Here is an 18,164-nt window from a genome sequence, read left to right on the forward strand (position 1 = left end):
GCTACTATGGTCCATCTTTAACAAAGTAGAACACAATAAAGCAGTGTTTCTCAACCTTCCTAACACTTCGACCCTTAAATACAGTCCCTCAGGTTGTGGTGACCTCCCAGGCATAAAATCATTTAGTTGCTACTTCATAGCTATAATTTTGCTAGTGTTATGTGTTTTAATGGAAATATCTTATGTGCAACCCCAAAGGCGTCATGACCCACAGCTTGAGAACAACTGCAATAAAGGACCAGGTATGTGTTATGCACACAGAGCTGTGGACAGAGGTAGATAGCACAGACTGAAACCTGAGAATGTACAGATGTCAGAGTTACTTCCAAGCAGACAACCAGCTTGTGTGAGGGGCTGAAGGAAGCCATAATTAAAGAAATAAAGGAAGATATAACTGCTTTGGTTCATAGGGCACATGACGGTATGATCCAGGTATTTGTTCCGTAAAAGCCCTACGATAATACTGAATCCCTAAAGTCCAGTGTTAATGTTGTTTTCAGGTACAATATGAGAGAGGCAATTAGGTGATTCCTGGCATGGGGCCCTCATAGCTTCAGTGGTCTTAGTAAATGGAAGACTACAGGCCCAAGTCAGCAAGCTTGTTCTACCTATGCCATGTCTTATGGCCCAACATGAAGGCCATTACCAGATGTTAGTGTTTTGCTCCTGGACTTCTATAGTAAAAAACTAAATAAGCCCTCACTTTTTTCTTTATATATTTACCTAAATTCTGGTATTCATTTATAGCAACAGAAGATGCATTTAGGTGAATGGTGTCAATAAAAAGAGAAAATATATAAGAAAGAACAAAATGGAAACATCTGAGTTAATAGGCAATAATCATAAAATAAAAATTCATTAAAGGGACTCAATAGTAAATTTGAAATGGCAGCAGAAACAACCAACAAACTCAAAAATATGCAATTCAAAGGGCAAAGAGAAAAATGAACAAAAATTAAGAGCCTCAGAAACAGATACCTCTCAGTATATTTACCAGAAAATATTGTGTAAAAAATAAAATAAGGGAAATGACCATAAAATGTGTGAAATGTGAAACATTTAGGAAAAAAAAAACCCTTAAATCTGTACATTCTTGTTCAAACTTAACAAAAAAATAGTGAAAGAAAATACCTCAAGAAGGAAAAAGAAAGACACAGAAAATGGAGCCCTGAAAAGACTGACAGCTAATCTCCCATCAGAAATAATAGAGGCCATAACAAGTGGAGTAACGTGCTGATTAAAAAACAGAAGGAACAGAAAAACCTTTTGTCTAAGTAAGATATTAAACGCATGATGCAATTTCTTCTTGCTGCTGGTGGCAAAATGTACAAGGGAAGAGACAACCAGAATGCAATGATCTGGAAATTCTCACTCTGCTCTAACTGCACAAAATGAAATGGTTTGCACGGCTCAAATAGAAGCACATGGAAGAAAGAGAAGCATAATTTCCACAGCGCTGAGCACAGCTGGCACTAGGAACCTCTGCCATAGCTTCCCTTTCTTCTACCCATAAGTGCAAGAGTGGTTGGGAAAGAAATGAGTGACCAGTGTGTAAAACGGCCTTATAGACTCAGCAAGCAGAAAGCTAGCAGGTCTAAACAGCAAGAGGTCGCATCCGCAGCTTCTATCTGAAGAGGACAGCTTCACGTACAATGGGAGGATGGCTTTCTTCTAATTTTCCAAAAAGGAAAACAGGCTCAATGCCCTCCGGAATTACCTCATGTCTAATAACCAACACCTGACTTCCAAGGTATCCCTTAGAAGATCTGGCATCGGTTGTTTTTCGATTTTTGGTTTTTTGTTTTGTTTTGTTTTTTTATGAACTATGCCAAATTATGGCCTATTTTAAATTCTGCCCTGATCCTATATGGAAACCAAAATTAGCTATTTCTTTGAAATCTATATTAGTAGTTGTATGTTGGAAGGTGAAAGGAATTCTTCATCAAGAAAGCCAATAATCTTCCATTTATTGCATGTTATCCATCCACATAGGATGGTAGGATGCTCACTGCTCTCTGGCTTTATTTCGAGTACTCCATACCTTCATTCTCCATCTGCTTATTCACTCAGCTTCCCCTTATCTTTCTATAGCTTGCTCCCACTTGCAACCTTGTTAAAATAATGAGTTGGTTTTACTTGCATTTGTTCTTATGAAATGTTTACTGCTCTTTTCTACATAGTTTTTTTTTTTTTTTAAATTTCCATCTCATACAAATGGCATCCTGCTTTATATAGTATGCTCTTTGGTTTTATATGGACTCACTACTTTTAAGATCTGCTGACTGTTGTGTTATTTTCAACTCTATTCACTTACCACATCTTACTAACAGATCCTCAGTGGTAAGCATCTTCATCATTTTCAATACCCTTAACCTCTGTTTCAGTAAATACCAGTGGGTACATGAGTTCTGGGATTGTATGTCTTAGAGCAGGAGTCTTGGCCCATAAGGAATAGATGGATTTAATTAGACTAAGATACCAGTTATATAAAAAACTGTGTTTTACTCAAATCTATCCCTCTACTTTCTCCCTCCCAGTTCCATTTTCCTGTCAGTAGGGCCTAATGGTCCTATTGTATTTTCATCTGCCTTTCTCACTTCTCCCTTCTGCTTATGACACATTGTCTATCCAGACTCCACATTGCATTTCTCCCCACTTACGTTCTCTATTCCTCTTCAGGGGGCTCTTATCTTTCCCTCCACTTTCATGTTCCATGTACACACACACACACACACACACACACACACACACACACACACTTAAACTTAGATATTACATATAATATAAGACATGCGATATTTGTATCTCCAAGCTTAAATTAATTTAACATGATAATTTCTAATTTCATCCTACTTTTCAAATAACATCATTTCCCTTTTCTTTTTGGCTGAATAAAACTCTACACGATGTTCATATGTCACATTTTCTTTCTCTGGTCTTCTGTCAATATAATGGACATCTAGACTGGGCTTCATATCTTGGCTTTGTACAGCAGTAAACATCGATGTGTAGTTATCTCTGTGCTATGTTGACCTTCAGGGTCACACTGGGGAGTTGCTGAGGTAGGTCCTATAGTAGTGTGTGCTTTGTTGACAACTCTGCAAACTAAATTTCAGTGTGCCTTATCAATTTATATTTGTGCCAGACATATGTAAAGATTCTGTTAGTTTTAATTTTCCTAGCCTAGTGCTTGGCTAAGTTTCTGTAGCAGTTCTATCCAAAAGCCATCTGGTCTTATGCATTATTGGCTTTGATCAGGAAATAATCCCCATCCTTGTGCTTTGCAAGAATTTGTTTGGTGATCTTTACCATCTTCAAACAAGACACCTTTTACACATGCATACCTAGTTTGGATATTTAGGGTTTACAAACTCTACATGCTAGATTCAAGTGAAACTTTTACTTCCAGACAAAGGTGTCATAGCAAGAAAAGACAAAATAAAACACCAGAATTCTAAAGTATACAGACAGTTGAAGCTCCCATGGACTCTGTCTCCACACAGGACCAGGCCTGTGTGTATGGTCAGAACCACAAAGATCTATGCAAGGGATCATAACATTAAGGGGTGCTCTAACAAACTTCCACTGGATCTTTATTTTTGTTTTTGTTTGTTTTTTCTATTTGGGGGGGGTATTTTCTTTATTTACATTTCAAATTTTTCCCCTTTCCAGGTCTCCCCTTCAGAAACCCCCATCCCATGAGGGATGCCTCTATGAGGGTGTTCCCCAACCATTCTTGTCCAGCATTCCACTATACTGGGGCATCAAACACCCTCAGGCCCAAGGGCCTCTCCTCTCACTTATGTCCAACAAGGTCATCCTCTGTCACATATGTGGCCAGTGCCATGGGTCACTCCATGTGTATTTTTTGGTTGGTGGTCCAGTCCCCGGGAACTCCAGGGGGGTCTGGCCTGTTCACACTGTTGCTCCCTCTATGGGGCTGCAAACCCCCTCAGCTCCTTCAGTCCCTTCTCCAACTCCTCCATTGGGGATCTTTCTATCAGAACATATTTACCAGATATTAACTACTAATAAAAAAGAGAACCTTGGAAATTGTTGGGGATAGTTCAGTGCCTAAACAGCAAAACATAAATGTCACCTGACCTTGTATTACTCAAGAGTCAAAAAACAACTAAACCCCCTTACAGCCTCAAAGGTTAAAGCATTGTGCTTACATTCTAGCTTTTACAAACTCCATTTGCCCTCCAGTTCTTGGCCAAATCAGACTAAAGTTCCTTGGTCATGGGCCTTCTTTTATACTTTTTATATATTTGCAAAATAAAATAAAGCACAACTACTACGTGGACCTGTGTCACTAAAGAGATGTGTGTACACCTTTAAAGAAATATTTCATTCATGGGCAGTTCTGGAAGATTTCAGTACAAACTTGTCTGTAACCCTCCATCAGCTTAGCAAGCATGTTACTACATCTACTGCAATGGGCACTTCAGGAAGGGTGCTTATGGATTAGTTCGGTAGAACAAGCAAGTCACAGTTAAGTAAATGTGGAGTCCCCACTGCCCTATCAGCTTCAGATGCTCCTTCATTTGATGATTATCAATATTATCAAGAGTTTAGTTTAAAAAAAATCGAAATAAACTCATCAATGACTTGTGTGAGTTGAGTTGAGCTGGAGACAAGCACAGAGGCTAACCTTGTGTTCTGACAAAGATGGCCAGGCTGCCCCCAGGATCATCAAGGAAACCCAAGAACCAGTTCCTGGCACTAAAGCAGAACCAGACAAAAAGAACACCCATGATTTTCCTATGGTCATTGTTGGCCTCAGGATTCCCCCTTTGAGGGAGGGGCATTTAAACTTCCACTGTTGCTTCTAGAAGAATATCCAATGAAAGCACCTAAAATATGGTTTGTGAAGAACATTTATCATCTTAGTGTAGACAAATTTGGAAGAATATTCAGATATTTTTGAAAGATAATTAGTCCGCATCACTTGCAGATCCGCACAGTTCAGCTATCAATTCGGGCTTTTGTGAACTGTTCCTAATCCAGATGATCTGTCGGTAAATGATGTAGCTAAGCTGTGGAAGACCAACAAAGCCTGAGCCATAGATACAATGAGAGCATAGACTAGGCTGCGTGGCATGAATAATATTTAAGTTGATCAGATCACCAAGTGTGCATCACTTCTGTTCTTGTTCTACCAAGACTTCTTCCCTTTGTTGTTTGCATTTAGACACAGTCCTAGAAACAGTACAGATTAAAATCTCAGGCATCGTCATCTCTGGTGATTACACACCCATTAGCAAATCTCTGTCCTGTCCTGGTTTGCTGTTGTAAAGCATGAGCAGAGACTGGAAGTACCATCTGGGTTGTTGAGAGATCTTGAAAAGCAGTGACTCTTGGCTTTGACTCATTTCCCCATTGTGGTCTAAGTACAAGGTCCTGTTTTTTTTTTTTTAATGGGGAAATTAGTTTTACTTTAACTTCATGGTATCTTCCTCCCTGCCCCTGCTTATGGGAGCTAACTGCACTGGAAAAAAGCAACTAATCAGTTTTTTAGTGTATGCTCTCTATCCAAGTCCAACTTTACATGCTATAGATGGACAGGCTTGATTGTCTGAACTGAAATAGGAATATTAAATAAACATCACAACTGTCACTAATAACACTGCGACTTCACTGTCAAGTATAGATTCTCTGCACCCCTTTAAAAAGAGAAAAAGAGGAGGAGGGGGAAGAGGAAAGTTTGTGGCCATTTTGTATGGCTTGTCTAGAAACTTCTGTAAATCTTATGTTTTAGTACAATGTTTTTTATTATTCAAAAATAATTTCAACTACAAGTTCTGTTAATGTTACAAAAAAAAATGCAGGGTTGCAATAGTATTCCTTGACCTTTCCAGAGACATGAACCTTACATACATACCTGAAAGACCAAGTCTCTGTCAATGGCCCAAGACACTTGTGAAAGGAGCTACCCACTGTATATTACATCACAAGGCTTTGTTGGCACAGGCCCTTGGTGAGTCTTATTTTAATGAAATGTCCATTATTTCCTGCAGTGTGAAAACAAATTGAGCTAAATAGGCTTCTTTACTTAAATAACTTTCCTGTTGGGTACACATCTATCTTTATTTATGCATCAGGGCCTGATGGTTAAGAAGCACATAGGTAAGTTGTGGGTTTTATTGGGGAATTTCCATTCATTCAAGGAGATCTTAAGTATCCAATAATCCATCCCTGTGCTCTGCCACCAGGATCCAGGGCATGTTTCAGAGCATCCACTGCTTCCATGTGAAGGTGCACACTGCAGTTTTCTGTCTGTTTAGTAGCATGCCCTTCCCCATCTGTGTTCCCTAGTGGACTGACCTACTGCCTATAGGGAATGCCTGTCTGCTTTTCCAAGGCTTATTGTCTATCGGATCTTCTAAATTACCTTCCATTTATTCATTAATGAAGTCCAGTTTAACGAGTCAATGACTATTTCTTTAGAAAGTTTTTCTGTATCTTAATGAAAGAATGTTTTAGAGTGTTTTAGTTTAGCAAATCTCTCTCTAGTCCTGGTCCGCTATTGTAAAGCAAGAGCAAAGACTGGAAGTACCATCCAGGTTTTTGAGAGATCTTGAAAGGCAGTGACTCTTGGCTTAGACTCATTTCTCCCATTATGTTGGGTTTTACACAGTGTTCTGCTGACTTACAGTAATCGTTGACTGAAATTTGGGTTCCTATCTTGGACACAGCATGGTGAATTTCTGGGAAGAAGAATACAGTTAATAGGGATAGTAATAAGTCCAAAATTTAGTTTAAGGATCTTCATTGTAAATTTAAACTTCACAGAATATGGTGCTTTTGAACCCATGTTAAAATAGATTCTTGGTTAATTCATGCATAAATGTATAAACAGGAATCCTAAACTGAAATAATTTTCTGGTCTCGGTCTCTTCAATGAAAAACGTTGCTTCAGGCATTAGATAAACATATCCAAATCCAGAAGGAAAGTCTAAACAGAGAAAGGACCTTTGGCTGTAAATCCACTTGCCACCTATATAGGTTTGCCCAGATCAGATTAGCCTAGTAGGACCTAGAGTTGCATTTAGTCTCTGAGGTTTCTGTGATGAATAGGATAGTTTTAAGTAACAGTTCAACCCTTTGAGGGAGATAGTTGTATCCATCTTTTTCTTTCTCAAATCCCACTGACTGAAGGTTTGATGGCTGTTTGTAGTTCCATTTATGAATCCTGAAATCCAGCCCCAAAGTGAATTGAAGATGGATCCAAGTCTCCTCTAAAAGCAGAAGACCTTATTGGGTATGGCCACTGCCTAATTCACTGCCCTCTTGAAGTTCATAAAGTTTTTCACAACATCATAGAAGTCAACTTTCTTTCATCCTGCTTTCTAAGTCCTATCAAACCAGTTGCTAAGCTCTACCCACAAATCCTAGCTGTGGCCACTGGGTGGCAGTAAAAGACTTCTGTCAGAAACTCTTGTCTGCTTTAGCTGCAAGTAACTACAAAATTTCCCCAAATGTCCATCAGTCAATTCAGGGTGATCAGTATGGCTCAGAGTACATAGAGGACCTTATGTTACAGTTTAAAGACTGCACATTAGAACTGTAATTAAAGAGATTTTTCTAGATGCTTTCCAGAGTATCTAACGTGGTTGCAAATTAGTCAAGTGAACAGGGCCAGAGAAATCGATAGATTTTCTCTCCAGTATGTTTAGTCAAATAGGGGAAGAGGAGACAAACCCCCTATGATAATGCATTTGAATAAAGAGAGGCTCACCATTTGGGCATCTTTGAGACTGAAGAGATGAAATAAGGGAAGAAGCACTGGCCACGCACAAGTCACACTTAGAAGTTTCCTCTTGGAAGCCTCATATCATTTGTGATTGACTTCATCCCATCCTGCTAATGCAGTTACAACACCCATTCAGAGTTCGTTTGCGGGGCTAAGTAAAAGTGCCTAGCAATCTGAGAAAGCTTATGTCCACAGGTCATTTCACCTTTACCCAAGCACATGGCCTGAGTCCTGGCAGACGATTGTGAAGGAAGGGACTCCAAGAGGTTCTCAAACCCATTAGAGTCAGAATCTGAACTTTTTAGGTTGATAGAGATGCTGAAGCCATGTTAGCCTCTTCTTTTGTGTAAAATTACAGAAGTCTAAGATTCATTCAGTGAGACTGCCATGGCCATTTTACAATCACAAGTGAACATGGAGTCTCAATAATATATATAACCACACGGTATAATTTCCCCCTTCTCTCACTCTCTCTCTCTCTTCCTATCATTTTAATCAATCCTAAAAATACATTTTTATCCATTCTATATGAGTTGCTTCACTTCTTCAAAAACCCCTCATCTTTTCCCTGTCATCATATCCACTGCAAGAGGACTCAGCAAGGTGGTCAAGGCATGCACAGGTACTCACTGGCCAAGCCATCAGTTTGAACCAGAAAGCTAAACAAGTAACCTTGGGGAAAAAGGCCCGTAAACCTCAGTGGCCATCTCTAACCCTTATGCCCATCATCTATCTACAGCCATCCTGACCAGCATCTCCAGCATTTCAGTAGCTGTGGAGTATTCCAAACGATATCAGAAAAGAGTTGAGCAGTTCCTATGCTAGAGCTATGAGTGAGGTAGACTTACTTTTATGTATAATATCAGAAGTGGAGTTTGTCTCAGAACATAATTCTGTAAAAGCAGCAAGCACTTCAGGACTGCAGAAGACTTAAATGTAATGTTACATAGGATCCCTGTCTAATCTAACTACCATTTCAAAGTAGATCTGGAAGATAAACATAAAAGCATTTTCAACTTGAAGCGACCAGTCTGATATCAGGTCAAACAATTGGGCTCCATCTTTCACGAGCAGACCCAAGCCTTTGCATCCAGCTTAAGCAGCTTCTGGAGCAGACAGGAACAGCTGCACATGTACCTAGCTTAGACCGACTTTCCTTACATTTTAATCTCCCTTGTTATCCGTTTGGGTGGCTCTCCCTGGCTCTGAGACGTCTACAGGTAACTTTTCTACCCATCAGCAGATAGAATAATTCTGTTACCAGAGAATAGGTGTGGGGGGTCAGAAGCTTGCTAAAAGCAATGGGCTCATTCCTTAACTTGTTCCCTCATCTTCCTCCTAAAGGATACTTTAGTTCTTATTTAAATGACATAAAGTGTATAATCTTAACAATCCCAACTGAAGAACTAAAGGCATGGCATTCTTTGTTTGGGTATTTGGTATCAAACTACCATGAGCTCTCTCTCTCTCTCTCTCTCTCTCTCTCTCTCTCTCTCTCTCTCTCTCTCTCTCTCTCTCTCTCTCGTGAGTGCAGTGCCCAAGGAGGCCAAAAGAGGGCATTAGGCGCCCTGAAGTTAGAGATACATGCAATTCTGAGGTGCCTGATGTGAATGCTGGGAATTGAACTCAAGCCCTCTGCTCTTAACCTCTGAGTGTGCTCTCAAGCTGGTACTATGAGATCTTAAAGAAAAAGGATGCAGCGCTTACTGGAGGAAAATGAAAATCCCAACAAACACTGGGGTTGGCAAGACAGGCCCACTATGCAAATTTTCATGTCATTGTCTCTGTGTACCAGGAGCTGATTAAGCCCCAGGTTTGACTCACAAGATACATGCAAAGAATCTTCAGGGGAAAAATTACTCCTCAAAGCTCTCTGTGGCTTGTTAACTAGTCAAGACCAATTATCAAGCTGAGTGTACTATTTGCAAAACATTCTCTACATACCACCTCATCAATAAACCTCAAGCTTGTATCCTTATTGAATTACCACAATATGGTTAAAAAATTGAAGTGATAAAAAGTAAAACTTATTGTTTTATGAGTGAATATGGCTTCTCTTCCCCAGTTCTACAATGACTGGGTTCATTTTTATCTGCTAACTTAATATTTATTGAGTGGAAAATTTATAATGTTTTAATAATAAATGAAAAGTATGGGTACCAATGTATTAGAAACACTCACTACAAGGCCACAGTGGAAAAAAGCAAACCCTGTACTCATCATTCAAGAAATGCCTCCAGAAGTTTCTACCTGAAGCAACTTAGCATTTCTAGATTTCTTCTTAGGTTCTTATCACTGAAGCAGAGTCTTGAGAAGCGCAGATCTCTAGCTAATTCAGTTACTTAAAAACAAAAACAAACAAAAACACACACAAAAACCAGGAAGGCATGACAGATTATAGCAAGGAATGATTTTAATTATCAACAATTTTATGTGGTAGGTACATGGGAATTTACTGTACTTATTATTGTACTAGACATTTTGTTGACTTTTTGAGTATTTGTAATACCACAAAAATTTGAAACTTAATTTAAAATTAATCTACTAAAAATCTGTAAAAGTTATGACACTGAAGTAAGATTAAAAATTAGTAGCGTTTTTATTAAAGCAGTAATAGTTTAGGAAGTATTATTAAAGAAGATCTGTAAGAAAGTCACACCAGCTTTGGGAGGAGTATGGTGGAGCAGAAGGGATTAGATGACCCCCTACTTGGCAAGATAAAAACCTGAAGACTGATTGCCCTCTGAACTTAGCAGAAATAAAACAGATACCAATCTGCTTTGTGGGAGCTATCTAGCATGTGGGAACTATAAAGATAAGAAATTAACTGAAATTATTTTCTTATACTAAGATGTCTCAATGCTAAGGTTATAATTCTTCTCTAAAATATTGTTAATGGCACTTTAAGAAAATCACCACCCTCATGTTTTCTAGTGGCAATGAGTAAATGGCCAAATTTTTCAAAAATAGCATTTTTTTTCTCTGAACAGATATGATCATGGAACAGATTTGTTTAAAACGATTATCTCTCCCCACCCTTCAAACATTCTTCTTAAGAGATTCATGCCAGAGAGCTATCTTTCCTTCATTTCTATTTTTATTCTTTTCCAGGAGTTCAATTAAACATGTTTGTTCAAATTCAGTAAATGTGGTAGTAAAAATTAGAAGTCATATAAAAAGTGTTCTTCCTGAGAAGTAAATTTAGTTTTTTTATGGATGCTGACATTTATGTGTGTGTGCACATGTGAATGTGTGCTTGTGTGTGTTTTTGTGTGTGTGTGTGTGTGTATTTGTGTGTGTGTGTTAATGAGGCAGGTACATGGCTATACATGACTGTGGAGGCCAGTAGTCAACCTCAGGTGTCTGTTTCACTCACTCTCCTCCTTCTTGTGTTTTTGAGATAGAGTCGCTTTCCCATACTTTCAAGGTCATTGTCTATTCAGTCAGGCAGAACTGGCCATTGAGTAGGAACAGCTTGTCTCTACCTCCTCAGCACTAAGATTCAGATGCATACCACAACATGGTTTGTGGGACGGAACTCACATTTTCATAGCAATCACTTTACCAATGAAACCATCTCCAAGGCTTTAGAATCTGCATTCTGTTGTGAATTATAAAGCTTTTGTGTATGTGGTACTGTCTATTTTTTGTAGGTCATTTGGTTTTTGAATATAGAATCCATCAAGTTTATCCCCAGAAATCTTATCATACTAATCAAGTATCTTTGACTATTCTAAGCATTCTATAACTGTTAGCCTGCAGCTACTCATTTATTTGTGACAAACAGCCCCAACAGGAAGTAACTATAATAGGAAAATTGGAGGGTTATTTTGCTCCCCATGGCTATTGTCAAGTAACCGTTACACATCGGTGCTATCCTTTGGAAAAGTAGAGAGTAGGGGTGAGCCTTTACTTTCTTCTCACTTTAATGAGTCATCATCATGAAGTGAAATGAGGCTTTGGTAAAACAGAGAAAAGAGAACAGTTCAAACAAAATGGTGAATAGCAATGGTCAAATGATAATTATAATCATGGCATTATTATTCATTCATATAGTTTATGAAGTTTCCAACATTATTCCACATTTTCTCCCATAGGCACCATTCGAAGCAGAGGCACAGCAGCACGCCAACAAGGCTTTGTTCAGAGACCTCTACAGCTAAAAAAATAGTAAATAAAATAATAGTCTGGTCACACTGCACAAAGAGTAACAGGAGAACCATTGTGCATCAATGTTGGGGGTTATTAAAAGTAAAAGGATTCTCAAAGAAAGGATGTGTACTGCACAGAACATGGCCTTGGACTTCTCCAGGAAGAATCACTATGCAGCGTCTCAGGAACAGACAATGCACCAATCTTAATGTCTTTCAAGTTTACTCTCAAAGGGTTGCTAAGAAAATTGTGCTTCTTTATTTTTTTTCACTTTTTGAATAAATGAGATTTCAGGATGGCCCTTGGGGTGACAGGAGTGAGATTACAACCTATTAGGATTAAAAAGGAACCATTAGAGTTGTGGCAGGGAGATAGACCCCATCATTTACTGTTTGTAGGGGTTCTGATGATTCCTAGATTTTCAGATCTGAAGGGAAAGGGGCTGTGCATAGCTGCCGTTAGGTTGGAGTTCTTGATTTTCAGCTGGCAAGAGGTTTCAACTGATCTCTGAGGTGAGGGCCTCCTCTTCCTTCTCCTGCCCCGTAATTTTCTTTGTCTTCCTGTTTTAGAAGTTGCTGTCCTCTTTCCACAGAAGAGGGAGAAGTTTGTGGGTAGTCACCAACTGGAGGCAGCCACTGAAGTCCTGCCGTACTGAGTGTGCTTTGTACTATGTGACTCTGGCATCGATTTAGGCTGCCATGAGAAAGAAGCAGTCTAAACCTAACCATGCTGCTTCCAAATACAAAGCAGCTAATTAATCATTAGAAAAAAATAAGCTTGTAATGTAAACAGAACACTTTTTTTTTGGTTTGTTTTTGTTTTTGTTTTTGTCATTAAATGTTTCAATTCTGTCTCACACCTCTCTGGGATGGTTAGTTTCAATTGTCAAGTTGACACAAGTGAAGCATCTGGTAGATTCTCAGTGAGGAACTGACTAGATAGCATTGGCCTGTGGGCAGTCTGTGGGGAGTTGAGATGCCTATGTTAACTGATAAGGGAATAGAGTATGCTAAGGACTAAGCATGCATGTATTCATTCTCCACAGTCAGCTGATAGAACTTTCTGCCCCTTTGCCTTCCCTGTTATGATGTGCTGTAACCTGGACCTGTGAGCTAAAATGCCTCCTTTTCTCCCTAAGTTGCTGTTTTCAGGGTATTTAATCACAGAAACAAATGAAGTTAAGACAGTGTCATTCATACCTAACTACCAAAGAAATGCTATACCAAAATGTGATGAGTAAAACTTTATATTCTCAGATTATGTTGTGTTGCATGCTAAGCATTTTGTTGAACGGTCTGTAGAGATAGTAGCCTCTAGTCCTCACAGTGAATTTTTGATTAAGGGTAAATATTATGTCTGGTAAAATAAAAAGTTTAAAGCTTATTAAAACAAAGGGAAAGATATTTGGCTACCAAATGGCAAAGCTATAATTAGCACCTGGGTTAGCCTAGATTGCCATCTGTGCCCTGAGTCACTCTGGATAAAGGGGAGGATGACTGGGAGGGGAGGATGACTGAGAGGGGAGGATGACGGGGAGGAACTTTTGAACATGCTGTGTTAGCACTTTTACTAACCAGAATGCCATCACAGAGCAGAGTTACACGACACATGTGGATTTGTTAAAAGAACTTGATCTCTGGTGATTGGGAGACTGTGGGTCTAGGTTTTAATCATGGCCAAAGTGTCTTCTTCACTTTAGATGCTGGAATCTAATGCTGACTGGATAGGTAGTTAGGGATAGTAGTCAGTTGTAGGATGAGGATATCAGTCAACTTCCACCACTGTGACAAATGCCTGAGACAAAAGATTTAAAAGAGAAAAGGTTTAGGCCATGTGGAAGGATGAGAGCTGCACAAAAGACCACCAGGAGCCTAAGAGAGGTGCAGAGACTCAGGAAGGGACTTGAAGGAGAGATCAAGGGAAGCAGAAGATTAGGAGGAATCTACTAGAACATCCTTGGTTAGAAAATGCCATAATTTTATCTAATACCTTGGAGACTACTTTTAAGACTTAAGCAAAGTTCATTGTAGCTCACTGTTTCTAAGGTTTTGGTCCAAAGTCAGTTACACTGATGTTTGGGGCCTGAAGTAAAGCAATATGCTATTGCAAGAGCACATGGAGAAGGTATATCGTCTCCTGGCAACCAAGAGGCAGAAAAAAAGTAAAGATCCAGGGACAAATTGTACCCTTCAAAGACAGAGTCTACAATGATTGACTTCTGGCAACTTTCTTCACCTACTACTTCTACCACCTTCTGAAGAGGAAATTTAAGGGTTCTTTTGGAAAGTCAGTTGGATGGTGTTTTGCTGGGACAAAAACATGAAGGAACTTTTAGCTAAAGTGAACACAGGTGAAAAACTAAGGCAGACTTGTGAAGGAACATTTTGCTGAAGCATACACAGGAGAGAAGATGTTCTGTTAAAGCAAGCACATGAAAGAACAAGTGATGAAAGATTCTTTGCTAATGTCACACATGTTATTGGTCTGCCTTACACTGAGTAGCTGAGCTGCATTTGTTGAGACTCCATAGAGAGAAAGGTGCCAAAAACCTTCTGTTGGTGTGCTGCAGTTTCTTGCCACTTCCTCTGACTTGGGTTGATTGGCAGAGTGATGTCAGCTGAGTCAGACACACATACTGAGGCAAGACCCATGGAGGACACATGATGTTTGCTGAGAATATGGTTGTGATGCAAAGGACAGTGATGAAGGCTGATATATAAGGCTTTCTTATAAAGCTAGCTGTGCAATGCTTGTTGATCTTCAATTCAGTGAGAGAGGCATAGCCAAGAACTACCATTCCTCTGGTCCCTCCTGCTGAGGCCTGGCTGTCTCTGCTAGGTAGTGCCACTGCTGCTGATTTCCGTTTGCTATCCCAATTCTATCAAATTAGACTGCGGGTGTATCTGTAAAGTGTTTGTGAGTGGATCTAGCTGCTACTCCTAACCCGTGAACTGAAGTACCCGATTTCCAGACAACACAGACAGGAGTTACTCCAAAGAACCATTTCTAAATGGGTCCACTTCCCCTGTATCCTTTCTTTTCCACTCCCTCTGGTAGGTGGCAGGCTACAAGGGAGGTTAAAGTATTTAAGAACCATCATTAAAAGTAAGCTTAGAAAAAATTAAAGTCACAACCTTGGAATTATGTCACCAATTGGGGGCCAAGTTTTCAACAGAGGAGCCTTCAGGGAACACTCTACATTCTACCTGTAAGAATAAGAGCAGATTTCCAATGGAAATTCTCAAGCACAGGCTGAAGGACACTGAAACTTGCAGCTGGCTACAATGGGTTTGTGTCTCCATGAGTGTAAAGCTAAATAATCAAGCACAACCAAGAAGGAAAGAATTGAAAATTTATTACCTGCAGCCAGAGAGCATGGGTGTCACTTCCAAAGCCAAGATCTTCCAGACTAATGCAAACATAGGGATTTTTTTCAACTGCCCATTCATATTCATATTCATATTCATATTCATATAGAGGTTGGCACAGCCATAAGTATGCCCATCTAAGTAGTGCATTCCTGGGCATGCTCTGTTTAAGATAATAATTCCAAAAGAGAAGCTAGTAGCCACATGCTGGCATGTGCTTAGCTCAGTTATTGTACACATGTGAAAAATTAAAGTGATGGATAGAAATGCCTCATGGGTTTGCTCAGTTTATTAGTAGAAAATAACAGGAAGGATTCTCTGACTATGCATGGACATAGAAGATTCCTCCGAAGGTACCTTGCTCAGTTGCTAACAAATCCACATCAGTTTTGGTCAAAAATAAATGTGTGGATAAGGAGATCTTGTCAGAGCTGAACCATTTGTCCAAGTGGCAAGCACACACTTGGTCCAGGAAGGAGTTAGTGAAGCAGAGAGAGGATCCCCATGGCAATCTGAAACAACTTTAGATCTACGTACTGCTTCCTACCATTGGAGTGAGTCAGCAGATCTGGGATGACATGCCTGGTCTTCAAGATGGCTTCTGCCTCACTTCCCCACTTCCTAAACTCGTAGGAGGATCTTTCTGCTGGTGCATGCTAACTAGAAACACACAAGGAAAAAATTCTGAGGAATGCAATATGGCCGAGCCAAGTTGACACATCACAGAATCACCACTGTCTATGGTTTTACAGATGTGGAAAGTAAGTCTTAGATAGGTTGGGAGGAAAAATCTAAGACTCCAGGGTTGGGGAAAAAATCCTTCTAACCTCCAACACCTTATTCTTTTCCCAATAATATGCTTGAAGTTGAAGTCTCATTTAACTTGACAAATGAATGTAGATTAGAAGAGAATGCTTTTCCCATGCTGGGCTGTAAAGGCATCTGAACTAAGAGTTCATTTATTGATTACTGATGTCTGCTGTGGTATTAAAAAGAAAAATTGTAGTATCTGTGCTACATATGTGAAAACCTAACCCTTCAAAAATGATGATTTTAAATGGACTTGATAAAGAAACTATAAAGAGCTGATCATATCTACTAAATGGACTTAACAGTTGAGGGCAAAAAGCTTTTTTACAGAGCAGGCTATCAAGAATCCCATAATCTCATCGTGTGATCCTATTGTAAATAATACAAAGCTAAATGACTGTTTGTGCATGTGTAGACCAGAGGTCAGTGTCAGGTGTCTTCCTTGATCATTCTTCACCTCGTATTTTGAAACAAGGTCTCTCACTTGTTAATTGGGCTGTGACTGTCCTGGCTAACCCGTAAGATCCAAGGATCCTCATGACTCTGATCCCCTTATAGTGCTAGGGTTACAGAAGTACACTGATAAACCCAGCTTTTTATGTGGATGCTAGGGATCTGAACTCAGATCATTGTGCTTACATGACAGGTGTTTTACTGATCAAACCACTTTTTTTCCAGTCCCTAAACAGCCTTTGTAATATTAACAGGGAATAAAGTGTCAAATTGGTTAGTAGCTTCCTTATTAAGGATCTGCTTATCAGCACATATTAGTTTGCATTTATAAATATGCTTCTTGATATAGAAAGCATAAACACAAGACAATAGCTACTGCCCACAATTAGCTATTCATATAAGTCAGCTAACCATGGTTGAATTGGTCCTGATTCTTGGCAGCTTCACAGAGCAGCATAGAACCAAAGCGTCCTTCCACTCAGACACTGGTGAATTCTGAAACGCTTGCATGGCGTGTCCTCACTTTCAGCAGATAAACATCTCTTTTTCACACATATGCATTGTCTAACACTGTGGAGTGTCTATAGCTCCTGTTTCTACATATTAAAAACATTTAACTTCACAGATGTGGCATTGCCAATAGCCACATAGCTGTTAAGTAGCAATGAGACAATTCTAGGTCTATTGGCTATAGAGCATGCTGATCTATAGCCCAGTGATACTTCAGATATTCATGCAGCCTAGTCTGGAGCACATACATAAGAAAGCACACACAAGAATCTCACTTGCTATTTCTTTTCAGTCTTCCGTTCACTGCTGTTCGATCATCTATTCTTGCTTGACATACTCAAAACTGGGACAGGAGAGGTCACTCAGTAGTTAAGGATGTCTGCTCCTTGCTCAGAGAATCTGAGTTTGGCTCCCAAAATCCACAAGAGGCAGCTCACAACTGCCTATAACATTAGCTCCAGGAGATCTGACACCCTTTTCTGGTCTCTGCAGATTCCCTGTCTCTTTCTGTCTCGGTCTCTCTCTCTCTGTCTGTCTCTCTGTCTGTCTCTTTCTCTCCTCTTTCTCTCTCACTCACTTATGGCATATACTCACACAGACCTACACATACACGCACAAATAATGAAGATTAAATGATAAAAAATAATAAAAAAAACCTTTAAAGACACAGCCTCACTTAATAGGGAAAAGTTTTGTCTCTTTCCACTCTTTTTTGTGTGGTGGGAGAGAAGGAAAGAGAGAGTGTTGTGAGATTTTGGTGGAATACTACCTGTGAGTGTATCCATCTGCTTCTGAACTTATCTTAATTTCAGAAGAATGCATATGTATTAAAGCGAAAGTATTGGACATTTAGGACAAGTGGGAAACAGATTTGGTCTTTGTACTTGAAATAGCAAGGGTATCCAACAGAAATTAACATTTTCTTTCCAGTCAGAGCTTAGAACTCTGAACTCTTTTAAAGATATCTGTGTTAAAGATAACTCTTTTAAAGATTTAGGGTGTTTGTGTGTATGTGTGCGTGTGTGTGTGTGTGTGCGCGCGCGTGCATGCGTGTGCATGTATGTGTGTGTGTGTGTGTGTGTGTTAGTGTATGCTATATGTGTACAGTGCCCACA

At 39.5% G+C, this 18,164-nt stretch overlaps 1 pseudogene; it reads left to right on the top strand.

Moving 5' to 3' along the window:
- Positions 1-203: 203 nt before the first annotated feature.
- LOC116084169 lies at positions 204-5,117 on the top strand (annotated as a pseudogene).
- The last annotated feature ends 13,047 nt before the right edge of the window (positions 5,118-18,164 follow it).

Source organism: Mastomys coucha, unplaced genomic scaffold, assembly GCF_008632895.1.
Source record: "Mastomys coucha isolate ucsf_1 unplaced genomic scaffold, UCSF_Mcou_1 pScaffold9, whole genome shotgun sequence".
In the NCBI taxonomy this organism is placed as follows: domain Eukaryota; kingdom Metazoa; phylum Chordata; class Mammalia; order Rodentia; family Muridae; genus Mastomys; species Mastomys coucha.